A 13,744-nucleotide genomic window follows, 5' to 3' on the forward strand; every position below is an offset into this window, starting at 1 on the left:
GAACAAAGAACATAACTACTGCAAGAACAGAGAGAACAGAAGCAACAACTACAGCAGCTACAGGAAGAGATCGACAAGAAAATTCAGGAACGGGATGAGGCTTTGCAAGCGATGTGTAACAGAAAGAGTGATGCATTTCATGAGGTGCAATTGGAAGTGGATTAAAAATTGAAACAGCACAAACAAAAAGTAAGTGGTGAGATCAGCGAGGTAAGTGAACAGCTACAGAAAGTCAGTTGCAGGATGGAAACTCTGGAGAATTGTCTAAGAACAGGGTATCGGCCAAGATCTAGTGACCCCTATAATTGTGTTGGTGTGCGTGATACATCGTTTGTGTACGCTTAGAGTAGAATGAATAGTGTTGAAAATGATGGAAAATACGATGAGTGTGTGGAAAAAGAAATGGTTGAGGTGAATTACAGAGCACCTAAATACAGACCACATGCTACATCAAGTAAAGTGGTGAACTATCCAAGAGTGCCAGCGAAGACACCACAGGAATTCGAAGGCAAGGTCTCCTGGGAAGCATACCAAGCACAGTTTGAGTTACTGGCTGAACATAACAGGTGGGACGACAAGCAGTGTGCAGTGTAATTAGCCACAAGTCTTAAGAGCGCGGCTATGGAGGTTCTCAGCCAGTTGACAGAAGCAGAGCGATGCAGTTACATGTTACTTGTAAAGGTACTGGATCGAACGTGTGGAACCAAGCACTAGAATGAGGTTTACAGACCCAGATTCTGTAATCGAGGTGAAACACTGCAACAGCTTGCTCAGGACCTGGAAAGTATGGCTCATAGGGCATACCCTGGAGCATCACCTGAGCTGTTGGCCGTGTTGTTGAAGGACCAGTTTGTGAACGCATTGGACAGCACGCAGCTCAATATTCAGGTGAAGCAGTCCCAACCGGCAACTCTACAGGAAGCTTTGGCTAGAGCCCTGGAGTTTGAATATCTTAAGAGGGGTCAAGTTTACCAAGCTTCAGGACAGAGTCTAGCGCTGGGTTTAAAGCACGAAAGGGCCAAGTATAAGAGACGTAGAGATTTAAAAGAACCTGTTGGTATTGTGAAAAGATTGGTCATAAACAGGAAGTCTGTTACAAGCGGAAACGAGAGCGAGAGAAGGGCAATACAGAGAAGAACATGGAGAAGAGAAGATGTTGGACGTGTGGAGAAAATGGACTCTTCCAGACTAATTGCCCACAGAATTTCAAGAGAGGGAAAGAAGAGCAGCCAACTAAGATGTGAAAACCAGAAATGGCGGGTGCTGGGGGGCAACGACCAGCCTGTCTTACCAGCCACACAGTTGACAAAACGCAACCGAGCCACTGTAAGCAGTGTCCAGGTTGAAGGTGAGACTTTTGTGAGGCCGGTCGTGGTTAGTCATCGAAAACTGCCTGAGACGTCGCAGCAGCTGTGCGGGATAACTGGACACTATGAGTACTAAAGGGACCAGTGGATATCAGCATCAAGATAGGAGGGGAAGGAGAAACCCTACAGGTTTATATAGCGGATATCGAAGACCCTTGCATCCTGGGAGGCATTTAAGAATAAAGGAAAAGTGGGTACCGCTGATGACTGTGAAGCCTGCAAGTGCTAAGATTACAACTAGGCGGACAGTAGTTATTCCCCCAAGATCGGAGGTGCGGTTGCCACGCAAGGTGAACGGTGCCTTGCATACCCGTCTTGGAGTGGTGGAGCCCGATTGTCAGCAGTGTTGCAGGAGAGAGGCAGCTCCCAAGAAGTGTAGTCGCACTACAGTGGAGGAGGATCCAGCCGTTACTGGGGAAGGCTTTGAGAAGCTGCAGTTAGAAGACCAAGACCTGCGACCAGTGGTCAAGTGGATAAACCAGAGCTCAGTGCGGCCAGCCTAGGAGACGATCTCTGGAGCAAGTCCGAAGACAAAAAACTACTGGGCTCAGTGAGATGCTCTTCGGCTGAAGGATGGTCTGTTGCAGCGCCAGTGGGTGACTACCGATGGCCTCAACAGGTACTGGCAGACAGTACTTCCCCGCAGGGCCGTAGCCAGCCTTGATGGCGCCCAGGGCAATGGCAAAATTTGGCGCCCCCTTCCCTTTACGGCTCTCCACCACCACTAACCCTCCACTCCCTGTAACCCCACTTCCTCCGCAAATAATTATACCAACTAAATTTTTACTCATATAAATAATGTAGCATAATAGTAAATCAAACAGCTCAATCACTCCAAGAATGCCCTTCCAGTTGCTCTGCACTTTAGAGCTACTCAGTACCTTCTGTCGTTTGCCTATCCCATGTGTCAGTCGTATTGATTGTTTGAAACTATTTTGCAGATATACAGTATATATCTCAACCTATATCTCCACATTGGACATTCTTGAATTGGTTTTCAGGATATGGCAGGAAAACTGTTGCAGCATATTCATGAAATAATATGCAAATTGTCAGTGCTAGCAGATGAACAAGAGCTGGATCATCAAAGACCTATGTGTCCACTGCTGGTTACTTGACACAGTTGATATTTCTCGACATTTCACATGGTCAGCATTGTCCACTAAATGGGAAAAAATTTAATTGTCAGAAAGAGCAGGTGGGAAAGGATAATTTTCGTACAAAAAAAATTCTCTGGATTTCCTTCTCGTACCAACCCTGAAAAATACAAACTAGACATTGTTCCATGGTCTCTTGAAATCTCAAATTTTGCTGCATGTGAATAAAATGCCAGCTTGTTTCGACTTATGACATCGGTGATTGCCTTCTTAATCACTGTGTCCACAACATCTTTGTTCGTGACATTCTTGCCGTCTGTAGCTAACAAATCTTTGCTCTCCTCCATAAATGGATTCCCCATTTCATGGGGAATTGACACCATGGCCTTCACTTCACCTGTATATGCCCTTTTATTTCCTGGTGTCTTTTCATGGTGATTTACATAATCTCAGTTATGCTGTGGTCGATAGATATCCTCAAATTCTAGAAGTATCCTTGCTGCTCCAGACCTGTAGTCATCCATCGACATAATGCACTGGGGTTCTCTGTCAAGCCAACAGCTCCTCCAGAACCCTTTATCAATCCATTGTTCTGCTCTTGCCAGAGGGTGCTGCCAAGGTGGTTCCATAGCTACAAGTGTTCAGGAGGTTCATGTGTTTATCTGTGCTAAATTTGGTTTGTTTCTAAAAGAATATGATTCAAGTGATTTGAGGAGCAAAACCATGGGACTATAAATTAACCTGCTTCTGACATTTCTTGCTTTCCATTCAGCTGTGATGCCATGGACTCTGTAACCATAACTGAGGGCACAAAGTACAAGGTGGGAACCTTTTGTGGACCTGGCCTCCCTCGTCCGATCATGTCATCAGAGTCCTACCTCAGCCTCGTCTTCAGGAGCTACACGTCTGGCCCCCATTTAACAAGCTACAAGGCCACCTACACCTTCCTCCAGAGTGAGTCCTGTACAAGTTTCTGATCTACCGAGATTCTTATAGATATGAATTCGTTAGTTTGGAAATACAGTATGGGTTTGACCAGTTTTTCAGTTTTACAATAAATATGATTAACAGTTAATTATCTACCGTACACCTCAGGGGTTCTCAAACTTTTTCTCACCAGGTACCCCCTGAGTTATCCGACCATCGACCCGTACCCCTATAACAGAGACACTGAATATAGAAAGGCACTACAACTACAGTAAGTCCTCGCTTACATCGGGGTTACATTCCTGAAAACGCGGCATTAAGCGGATCAATTTTCCCTATAAGATATAGATAAAATACGGGAGTTACGTTCCTGAGCCTCCCTTTGCCCCATGAAAAAAGTTACATATACTGTACAGAAAATTATTGCCATTTCTAGAGAGAATAGTATAAAGAACTACAGTACTAAGTTTGTATTGGTACTCACCGATGGGCGGAGGTGGTAGAGCGAGTGTGTGGTGGGTAGTGGAGCGATGGAGGAGGATGGCGGGAGCGGGGGAGGAGGGCGGGAGTAAAGGATGGCTAGTTACCGAGATTCTGCGGCTGCCTCCTGCTCTGACTGGGTTCCTCCGCCGCTGGTTGCTCCTCCTCCGTTGTTGTTTGTTTCTCCTCGACTGCCGGTTGTTGTGGAGAAGCTTCGTCCAGTGCCTCCAGGAATACAAGGAAACCACTACACAAGAACCATGCAGTGGTCAACAAAGTTATGAAGAAAACGCAGAAATTCAAGACGTGGGTTAGGAGAAACAATGAGCAGGACAGGAGAATATATGCCAGATCCAAGAACCAAGCAAAGTCAGAGTGTAGAAGGGCTGAAAATGGGATCCAGAGGCTGATTGCAAGCGAGGTCAAGTCAAACCCAAAGGCGTTTTACCGCTCCACAGTCTAAATTAAAAACGCGAGTAGGAGTATCAGACCTGAGGCTTGAAGATGGGAGTTACGCAGATTCTGACCAGGACAAAGCGGAGGTGTTGAACAGTTTCCTTTCCTCAGTGTTCACAAGGGAGGATGCGAACAATTTTTTTGTGTTTTAGGACAGATGGTTCAAGACAACGCTAACCCACATTGCGTTCTCAGAAGAGGTTATAAGAAATAAATTGTCAAAGCTAAAGGTTCATAAGAGTCCCAGCCCTGACATGGTGCATCCCAGATTGCTAAGAGAGTTGTGCAACGAGCTTGCTGAGCTCCTGAAGATCTTGTTCTGTAAATGCCTGGATGAGCAAAAGGTCCCCAGTGATTGGAAAATGTCTTGTGTATGTCCTATTTTCAGGAAGGGCGATCGCCACTCCACGAATAATTGTACACCAGTGAGCCTGACCAGCATAGTATGTAAAGTATACTAGAGAGTATTATAAGAACATCTACTACGAAACAACCTTGTAAATGATTGCCAACACGGTTTTATACTAGGATGCTCCTGCATAACACAATTACTTAAGGTACTGGATGTTTGGACCCGAATTCTGGAACAGGGTGGCAATATTAATAATATACTGTATACCAAGATTTTGCCAAGGCTTTTGACAGCGTACCCCAAGAATGGCTAAAAATTAAACTGGAAGGGTACGGGATTCAGGGAAGTATCCTAGCAAGGATCGGAGACTTTCTGCATGATCGCAAGCAGTGTGTGGTGATTAATGGCACGAAATCGTCATGTGTAGCCGTGACAAGCGGAATAACACAGGGCAGTGTATTTGGCCCACTGTTGTTTGTTTGCATCATAAATAACATGCCAGAAGCTGTACACGCCTCCATACAAATGTTTGCAGATGATGCTAAGTTATTTAGGGAAGTGGAAAAACCAAGCAGACTGTGAAGAGCTGCAGAAAGATCTCTGTGAGCTTCAAGAATGGTCCAAGGAATGGCTGCTAAGATTCAATGTCATGAAATGTAAGAGGATGCCTAGGACGTACCAACGGTAAGGAGGTGTATCATATGTCCCAATGGGATGAAGAAACTGCATAAATTGAGACTGAATGCAAAAAGGACCATGGTGTGTATGTTGACAGTGAACTGAAGCTTTTGGGTCATTATGAGAAGGTGAACCAAGCTTATTAGGTCTTATAAGAGTACTGTCACCCCGTCTGGTCCCCGAGATATGCTAGGGATTGTTAGTTGATTGAAAATGTCCAAAGGAGGGCCACCAGACTGGTGCCGGCACTTCGGCACCTCAACTACCCAGAGAGCCTAGCTTATAATACAGATGGGCAATGGGGGACCTAATTGAGGCATATAAACATCTCAAAGGGCACTCCTCAGTCAAGTGTCTTTACCTGGAGCTGGCGGATGCTCTTCCCACAAGGGGTCACAGCTCAAGGTTGACGAAGCCGCAAGTCCAGAAAACTGTGAGGGGTAACTTTTTTGGAGTGAGAGTTGTGAACTCTTGAAACAACCTGCCAGAGAATGTTGTGACAGCAGGTTCAGATACATTCAAGAGCCAGTGCATGCCCTGTACAGTATTTGCCAACAGTGCATAACAGAGATGTGACCGATCGCCCAAACGGCTAAATAAGTGAATCAGTGGTGAAGAGGATAAATGTAAAAGTAAGTAAAGTACGAATGCAAGCTTCTTCATCAGCTGAGTAACAACATGCCACCCATGTGTCACAGGATCGCCTCAGCCAATCAGGTTCGATCACCGAGTTGACCGAACTCTATCTGGGTGGGGGTGGTCAGAAAATTTACTTTGAAGAAAGAAAGAGAGCTTGTTCAATCGCTCACTTCTTTTTTTTTTTTTTTAAATACAGGTCCACCACCGATTTTCCGGCATCCTTGGTTCCAAAGCCTTGCCGTTTTGCTGGACCAACCGAGGTCAGGTAAATAATTCAACAATACATGTACGCCTGTGACCCACTAATTATACTAATGACACACCTCCGTGTCTCTAAAGCACCATGGACTGCTAAAAACTTAAATGAAACAAATATTAAATGTAAATTAAATGTGAAAAAAAAAACATAATTTTGAGTAACATTACTGTACAGTACACACTTTGTACTCAACTGTACTGTACTACACTAAACTAAAAATTTTATCTCTTGTTCAAACTATGTGATGTTTATACTCAAATTAATCTTATCTTACAAGGATTCCAGCAATACAAGTTATATTCTGCTAAGTATAGTCAGCTACATTTTATAAGACAAAAACTTTAAGTCTAAAACTACCTTCACCCTGGCTGGGAGGGATGGAGGGAAGTTAAGTGCCCTCCTCATAATTTTGTCTGGACTAAAGGAGGTGCCGGACCATCAGTTCCCAGATAATTAATCGGTGGTGTACCTGTATACTAGAAGAATGTTAAGATTTAAACAAAGTCCTTTAGAGATGTTTTTCTTAATGAGAAAAAATATGAAAATGTCAGAAATGATGTTCACTGTTTAAATTTACTTCAAATGAAGGTTTTTAATGTTTCAATAAACAAAATGCAAAAATGTCAGAAATTATGTTAACATCAATATTTTTTAATGAACCCATTATTTTTATTAAAATTTTTTTTTTAAAAATATTGAAATTTAACATAATTTCTGACTTTTTTACTTGTATTTAGAAAACCTCAAAAAGCTCTGTTCAAGGTATACAGTATCTCAATTTAACACTATTTTGACATTTACACATTTTTTAACAATTATTTTTACTGGTATTTGGGATTTTTTTTTAATTACATTAAACTTTGAACAATGCCTTTTTAGTTTTGTTTTTTCAACAAAACAAATAATCGAATGAAAAAAATATGAAACATCAGAAATGATGTTTAGGATCATGCTTCAGGCTCTAGTGATATCCACAGTTTGTTACCCCATTACAAAATGCCTTAGCATCTATTTTCACATCAGTAAAGTATGTTTTTTTTTTTTTTTTTCAAATTCAGTATACTGGAAAAAATCCAGAAACCAGTGTCCCCAAAGTTCTAAGGTTGCTGGGTTTAAGACTTTGTACAGAGGGTCCCAGATATATGTTGGGGTTGGGAACCTAAGTTGCACAATTTAAGAGGGGAATTTCCCCCCCATAAGAATACTGTACTGTGCTGTACAATTTGTGAATACAGGAGGATAGTGACGGGATTGTAGGAGCATTTATGTCGCTGAAGAGACGTAAAGCAGGATGATTTCTCCCACAAGAAATTTTGCCCTAATTTCTTAAGCATAAATGCTGAAATTACATGTAACTTTAGAACTGCATTTAGATTTGGATTCAATGAGGCCTACAGCACTGATTAAGAAAAATTATATTTATTTTCTATAAAAACTCCTTTACTTGATGGAGAAATCAACACAATACCCAACAATGCATGGTTACAGCAGGAAGGTTAACTGATTATATGTAAAGATATCGACTGTAAATTTTGTAAGTTTCATACTTATTTTCAAAGCAAAAGGAATTAAATTTCTTACCTTACAAACACAAATTACTCTTACTACCAAGCATTATCATGTCATCCAGGGGTAGTTTAGAGATTGTTAATTCTACCTTGCCTAAGCTTAAGTTTGGGGTCTCTCCAGCAGTCAGTACACCTCTACACAAGGTACAGTATTTTATATTTAAAAAAATATATATTTACAGCAAAAGAGGGTTTGGTACACTGAAAACAATTACAGTAGTATTCGCAAAGCACAAGAAATGCCTCAATCCGATAAGTTCCCATACCTGAAATACCTTGCTTCATGAGAAATATTAAAATGGCAAAAAATTTATGCTGGCAATATATTAAAGTGACACACAGAACCCCTAGAAGTTTGCTTGGGTAATACCACTTATAATGGGTTTGTAATACAATTTAAGATAATTCTATGACTACATGAGAACAATGGGGTAAAATTACCCTTTTGATACTAAAAATCAATGTCTTTCTCATACACAAAATTATTTTTAACAAGGCTACTCGTATATAATCCTCAGCCAATAGAGCATTAATTAGTAAATCTGATCGTAAGTAACATAATGAACTACCGGGGTATGATTTATTTAAAATATTTACAACTGGTTTGACGATATAAATAAAATATTACGATAATTTTAAAACACTACTAGTTTAAATGGACTAGAAGTGAAGCAAGTATTTAAATAGATTAGTTCCAAGTACTGTAATGACTGTAGTGGATTATAAAGCAATGTAGATACCACAAACACTAATTATCCATATTGTAAGCAGTTTAACAGCATGAGGGATATAGTATAATTTCATAAACAACTACCGGTACTGGTAGTTAAAACTCAAGCGTTATATAAACTACTAGGCTACAAATCTGTAAAAGCACAAACAGTTTTATTGTGTTGAGAATCAATTTAAAAAAAAATGTATATATATATATATATATATATATATATATATATATATATATATATATATATATATATATATATATATATATATATATATATATATATATATATATATATATATATATATATACATGTATATATATATCCAGTACAGTACAATACTGTTTACCTAGTCTGAAACAACCATAGATTCCTGTCAAACTGAACTCTTCCAATCAGCCACACTCCTTAAGCTGTAATTACATCTGGTTTTGATTATACCTGTGACACATCACACTTATTTTGTAAGTATAAATTACCTGCTAACTCTGCTTTAAAATTCCTATCACATAAAGCTTGCTTTAAATCTAGTATCAACAAAAACTGAACAGCTAGGTCAACCCTCCCCCCCCACTCTCTTTTTGTACAACCTTGAACCATAAAATTTAATGGAGATAAATCATCATGAAAATAAAAATACTACTCCAAAATTTATAAGTTGTTTCTCCTATTATTATAAACCCTCCACTCATACAGACAGTGACAAACATCCAAATGACAGAAAGTATTATGCTCCCAACATTTTTTTAATTTTAAATTTAATTAATTTTACACCATATATTCATATATTAATTTCAAGATCAATTAACCCATAATTATTTTATTCATGTGTCTCGTGCATATGGGGAATGAATGAAATATACCAAGATTGTCAATTCAGTATACATACAGTATTATGTTTTCCACACAGCCTCGCACCCCCCAGTTTGGGGATTACTGGTCTATACTAAGATAAAAAAAAAACATTCTTATTTCTGGAGCTTACAACTTTATGGAATTTTCACTTAAGAAATATTTAATACCTCTGTAATACACCTACTGTACTTGAATTAGTCAACCAGGGAAGCACTAATGGAGTAATCTTTCTCCCACTCTTCATCGTAGGCCATATTCAGACTGTTGATTACTTTCAGGTCCAGCAAATGATAATTTTTTCATAATTCTCTTATACTGCTTCCCCCTTAAAATTTCCTTTTACCATCCTTTATAGTTTTATAAATATAATTTTCCAAGGTTCCTTTGTTTATATATGATAAATCAACCTTCTTTTTCTCAGTCTTATTTCTAAAGTCAAGGATGTGGTGGTCACTGATTTTTTTTTTTTTTTTTACTTATCAGCTGAAGTGATGTACTAGTGACTCACTTAACAACTGAAGAAATATGTTGACATGTTCCACTGACCAGCTGAAGGTATATGTATATCCCTGGTAAACAGTTAAGTGCCACTGTTGTTTGATCTTTGACACTTGGTACAAAGTGAGCCAGAAGCCAAAAAGTTCATGGAAAATCCAACATGCATTGTCCTACTTTAAAACTCTGGGTGAAAAGTGAAAGTGGGTTCCATAGATGTGACTACCAATTAGGGGCAGTGTAGATACAGCACACTGTATACTGTACTGAGCATTCAGTACATAAGTAGGCAGCAGTATGGCCTTCACTTCCCCAAGTTGTTAACTTAAGTACCCATTTACATCTATCTGGGTGAACTGAAAGCACCCGGGAATTGAACCAACCCCTAGAACATGAGTCGAGCACTGTATCCGCTTAACCGCCACGCTCACGAAAAATTCTGGATAAGAAATCGCAAACGTTTCTGGAGGAACAGTGAAAATTACTATCCAAGGAAAGAGTCATAGATGGCAAAGGATTCATGTGCTTGGAACTAGAACACACTAAAAAAGTTAACATTATGTATACATTATAAATAGTACTCACGGCAAATACTAATATTCTGAGACAACAGGAAACATAAGGCTCAGCACAAGTCTGCACCACCAAATGATGTTAAGATTTGGGGTATTTCAACGGCAGGTAAAGCAAGCAGTCTACTAGAAAAATAAGTACACTATTAAACATTTCATGAATTGATGTTTAAGTGTGTTAGATTGACAAAGCTTGGGAAGCTATTTAACTTGGCCAAAATATAAGGTGGGAAAGATCTCAGTAGACCAATGCAATATTTTTCTCTCAGGATCTGTGGCATTGTAACAACATAGGCAGGAAAAGGAATGTGTAAGTTAAAAATGATATTTTACTAGACCTGCCAGGTTTAGTTTTGGCAGTTATAAGCACTTTTTATGTACAGCTGTCAAACCTATGATCACTTGAGCAGCATTTTATAGAAAATATACAGGTTCTACAGTCATTACCACTGGAAAACATCATTACAAATTGAAACAATTCAATGATTCAGTCATTAACTCCAAGATTCATAGTGACTTCACTCAAATGTCTAATGGGTGCAAAATATTTGCCATGAACAACTACAACCAGCTATAGATGACACAGACAAGACTACCCATACTGTACTGTGACACACCTGTACAATACTTTACAAACTAAAAGTGTAACTCCTAGAGTTTTAAACACCCTCTTCCGTTGAAGAGGGTCTTCGTGTTTCAACCCAAGTTAAAAAAAAAATGGGTCCTGAAGGACACTGCAGTACAGTACTTAACAGGGTGGTGTGGCGGCAAAATTAACTGATTCCAATAAAATTAATTTATAATATTGAATTTAATTTTAACGCCACACCACCCCATCAAGTACTGTACTGCGGTGTCCTTCAGGAATGTTTTTTTTTTTTAACTCGGGTTGAAACACGACAACCCTCTTCAACAGAAGAGGGGTTTAAAACTCTGGGTTTATAGGTTTTAGTGCTATGGCAGTATGACTTTCCACCTGTGACTAAGCATTATCCATTAAATTGACCATTGCCTCACATGCCTAAGACAGAATGTCAAGAGGCCTGCTCATTAAAAAATAATAAATAAATAAATAAAATTTTAAAAGAACTACTTCCACAATTAACTTAAATTACCATGAATAAAGAATACACACACAGAAAATTGGATATTACTACAATACCTGCTTTCCAACTAAGTTTTGTCTTCAGATTTCTACATTACTACCATTGGTGGTTACACTGATATTTATACAGTACATATGTTTAATGGACTGGGTTTCAACATTTTGGTTCACTGGGTTCAAAGTACAAAAGTATGGGTTTAGCAGCTTCCTCTACCAAACTGTCTTTAAGTCTGTCACAGCTGAGATCATTGTAGATGCAATATTCCCAAGGGAAATTGCACACTATGTACTTCATTTATATGGCTACCCCCCTATATACAAAGGAACTTTTCACTCATAAAACATCTCCTTGGACATTTGGTACATATTCTATTATCAAATCTAAACTTTAATACTAAAAACTAATAAACATCACAGGTTATAATCATAATACCTAATATATAAAATAAAGTAAATTATCAGCTGCTAACAACCATAACAAAAAACACAGTTTCACAAACAACAAAGTTAAATGACAAAACAGGCTCAGTTCCCTTACCTTGGAAAATATTCCTGTATCTTATCAGCAATATATCTGCTACAAGCAAGTTTGCTAAGAGAATAAGTATTATACATCTCAAAAGAGGAGCACTAAACATACAATCTATATAGCTGGATAACCCCAACCAAACAATTGTAATGTAAGAAGTTATACAGAAAAAATTAAAAAGCAGTTAATTACAGCTATAATTTATGGTTTAATGCCAGCTACAAAATGTTCATGAATTAATATTCTATAAATGTACAGTCACGTTGAAAGGTAATCATACACCCCCTCTTACTTCCATACCCTTGAGCTCAAGCCTTTCTACACAAAGGGTCACAACAAGAGAATGGGGGAGGTATTGATGGGGGAAAAAAGCTAGGGGTGACAGACCAGGGTAGGGTAGGAGGGCACAAGTCATTAAGGATATTTCAGTTAGTGGATGTAGCTTGACGCTGATGGTCTTAACCCCTACGCCCCGGGCTAGGGTGCTGCTGGCCATACCTCCCCCATGCAGGGTAAATTGAGAAAAATCAACTTTTCCAAAAATAATTTCTAACTTTTTTATATGATAAAATAATAAAAAAGAAGTAAGAAAATCTATATATTGACCCCCTAGAAACTTCCCTTTGGCCGCAGTGGCGAGGGAGATAAGGGGACAGTGTTGTTTGACGGCAAGCACTCGTGGTCACTACGCACTTAGCGGCCATTTTCTGCTTGCCTTTGTGGCCGGGATGGCCAGTAATGCATATATTTACTGATCATAATACTAATTTCCTATAAATAATTCATTCAGAATTTATTTTATTTGCATTTTTCATAAAAACTGCTCGGCAACACACGCAGTCTGTTGCCTGGCTGTCTTTGTGTTTGGTAGATCAAGTAATGCATAAAAATAATTATTGGAATAATAATTCCACAAATGAATACATTTATAACATAATCATAGCATTATTTTCCAGTAATACTACACTACTTTTATCGTGAGAGGTTGAGAGACGACTCTCCATGGCAACAGGCTAATGCATACTAACTGCACTGAGCCCACCCACGCAACCCTGTGTGTGGTGTGACCAGCAAATAGTCATGCTGGAACCTTATAACCTGCGCTGGGCATTCAAACAAAAGGTGCGTGTTCCAGAACGTCAACCGGGGCGTCCTAGATGGACGTTCCGGAATGTCAACTGGGGCATAGGGGTTAATGACCTGGCGGTTGATAGGCCTAAACCCCAAATAACCATCCAACTAGGAGAGCAGGTGTCTGGGGAGGTATCATATAGACTCAACTTTCCCTTAGTTATCTATGCCTTTGGGGTAATGGGGTGGAATGAGAGTGAGCTTTTGGCAGGTAATGTGTCATTAGGGTTGATAAGGTGTCTGATTTCCATGAGGGAAAGCCCCTTATTTGAATGACAACCTAAGAGAGGAGGGGGGCATGGCTTTGCATTTGGCCTTACTCACCACCAGTAACACAAAACTAGGCTGTTACGTGATCACTTCCACCTCTCACCACTACTGTTCTTGGAAAAAACTCACTATTTACTGATAAGAAAAATTAAGATTGATTTGTTGGACAGAATGTGACTTGTCCACCCTGTAATATATTTATTAGAGTTGTGAAAATCTATGCGAGGTGATGAAGTGGTAGT

Source organism: Homarus americanus, unplaced genomic scaffold (assembly GCF_018991925.1).
Source record: "Homarus americanus isolate GMGI-L3 unplaced genomic scaffold, GMGI_Hamer_2.0 scaffold30535, whole genome shotgun sequence".
Lineage (NCBI taxonomy): Eukaryota > Metazoa > Arthropoda > Malacostraca > Decapoda > Nephropidae > Homarus > Homarus americanus.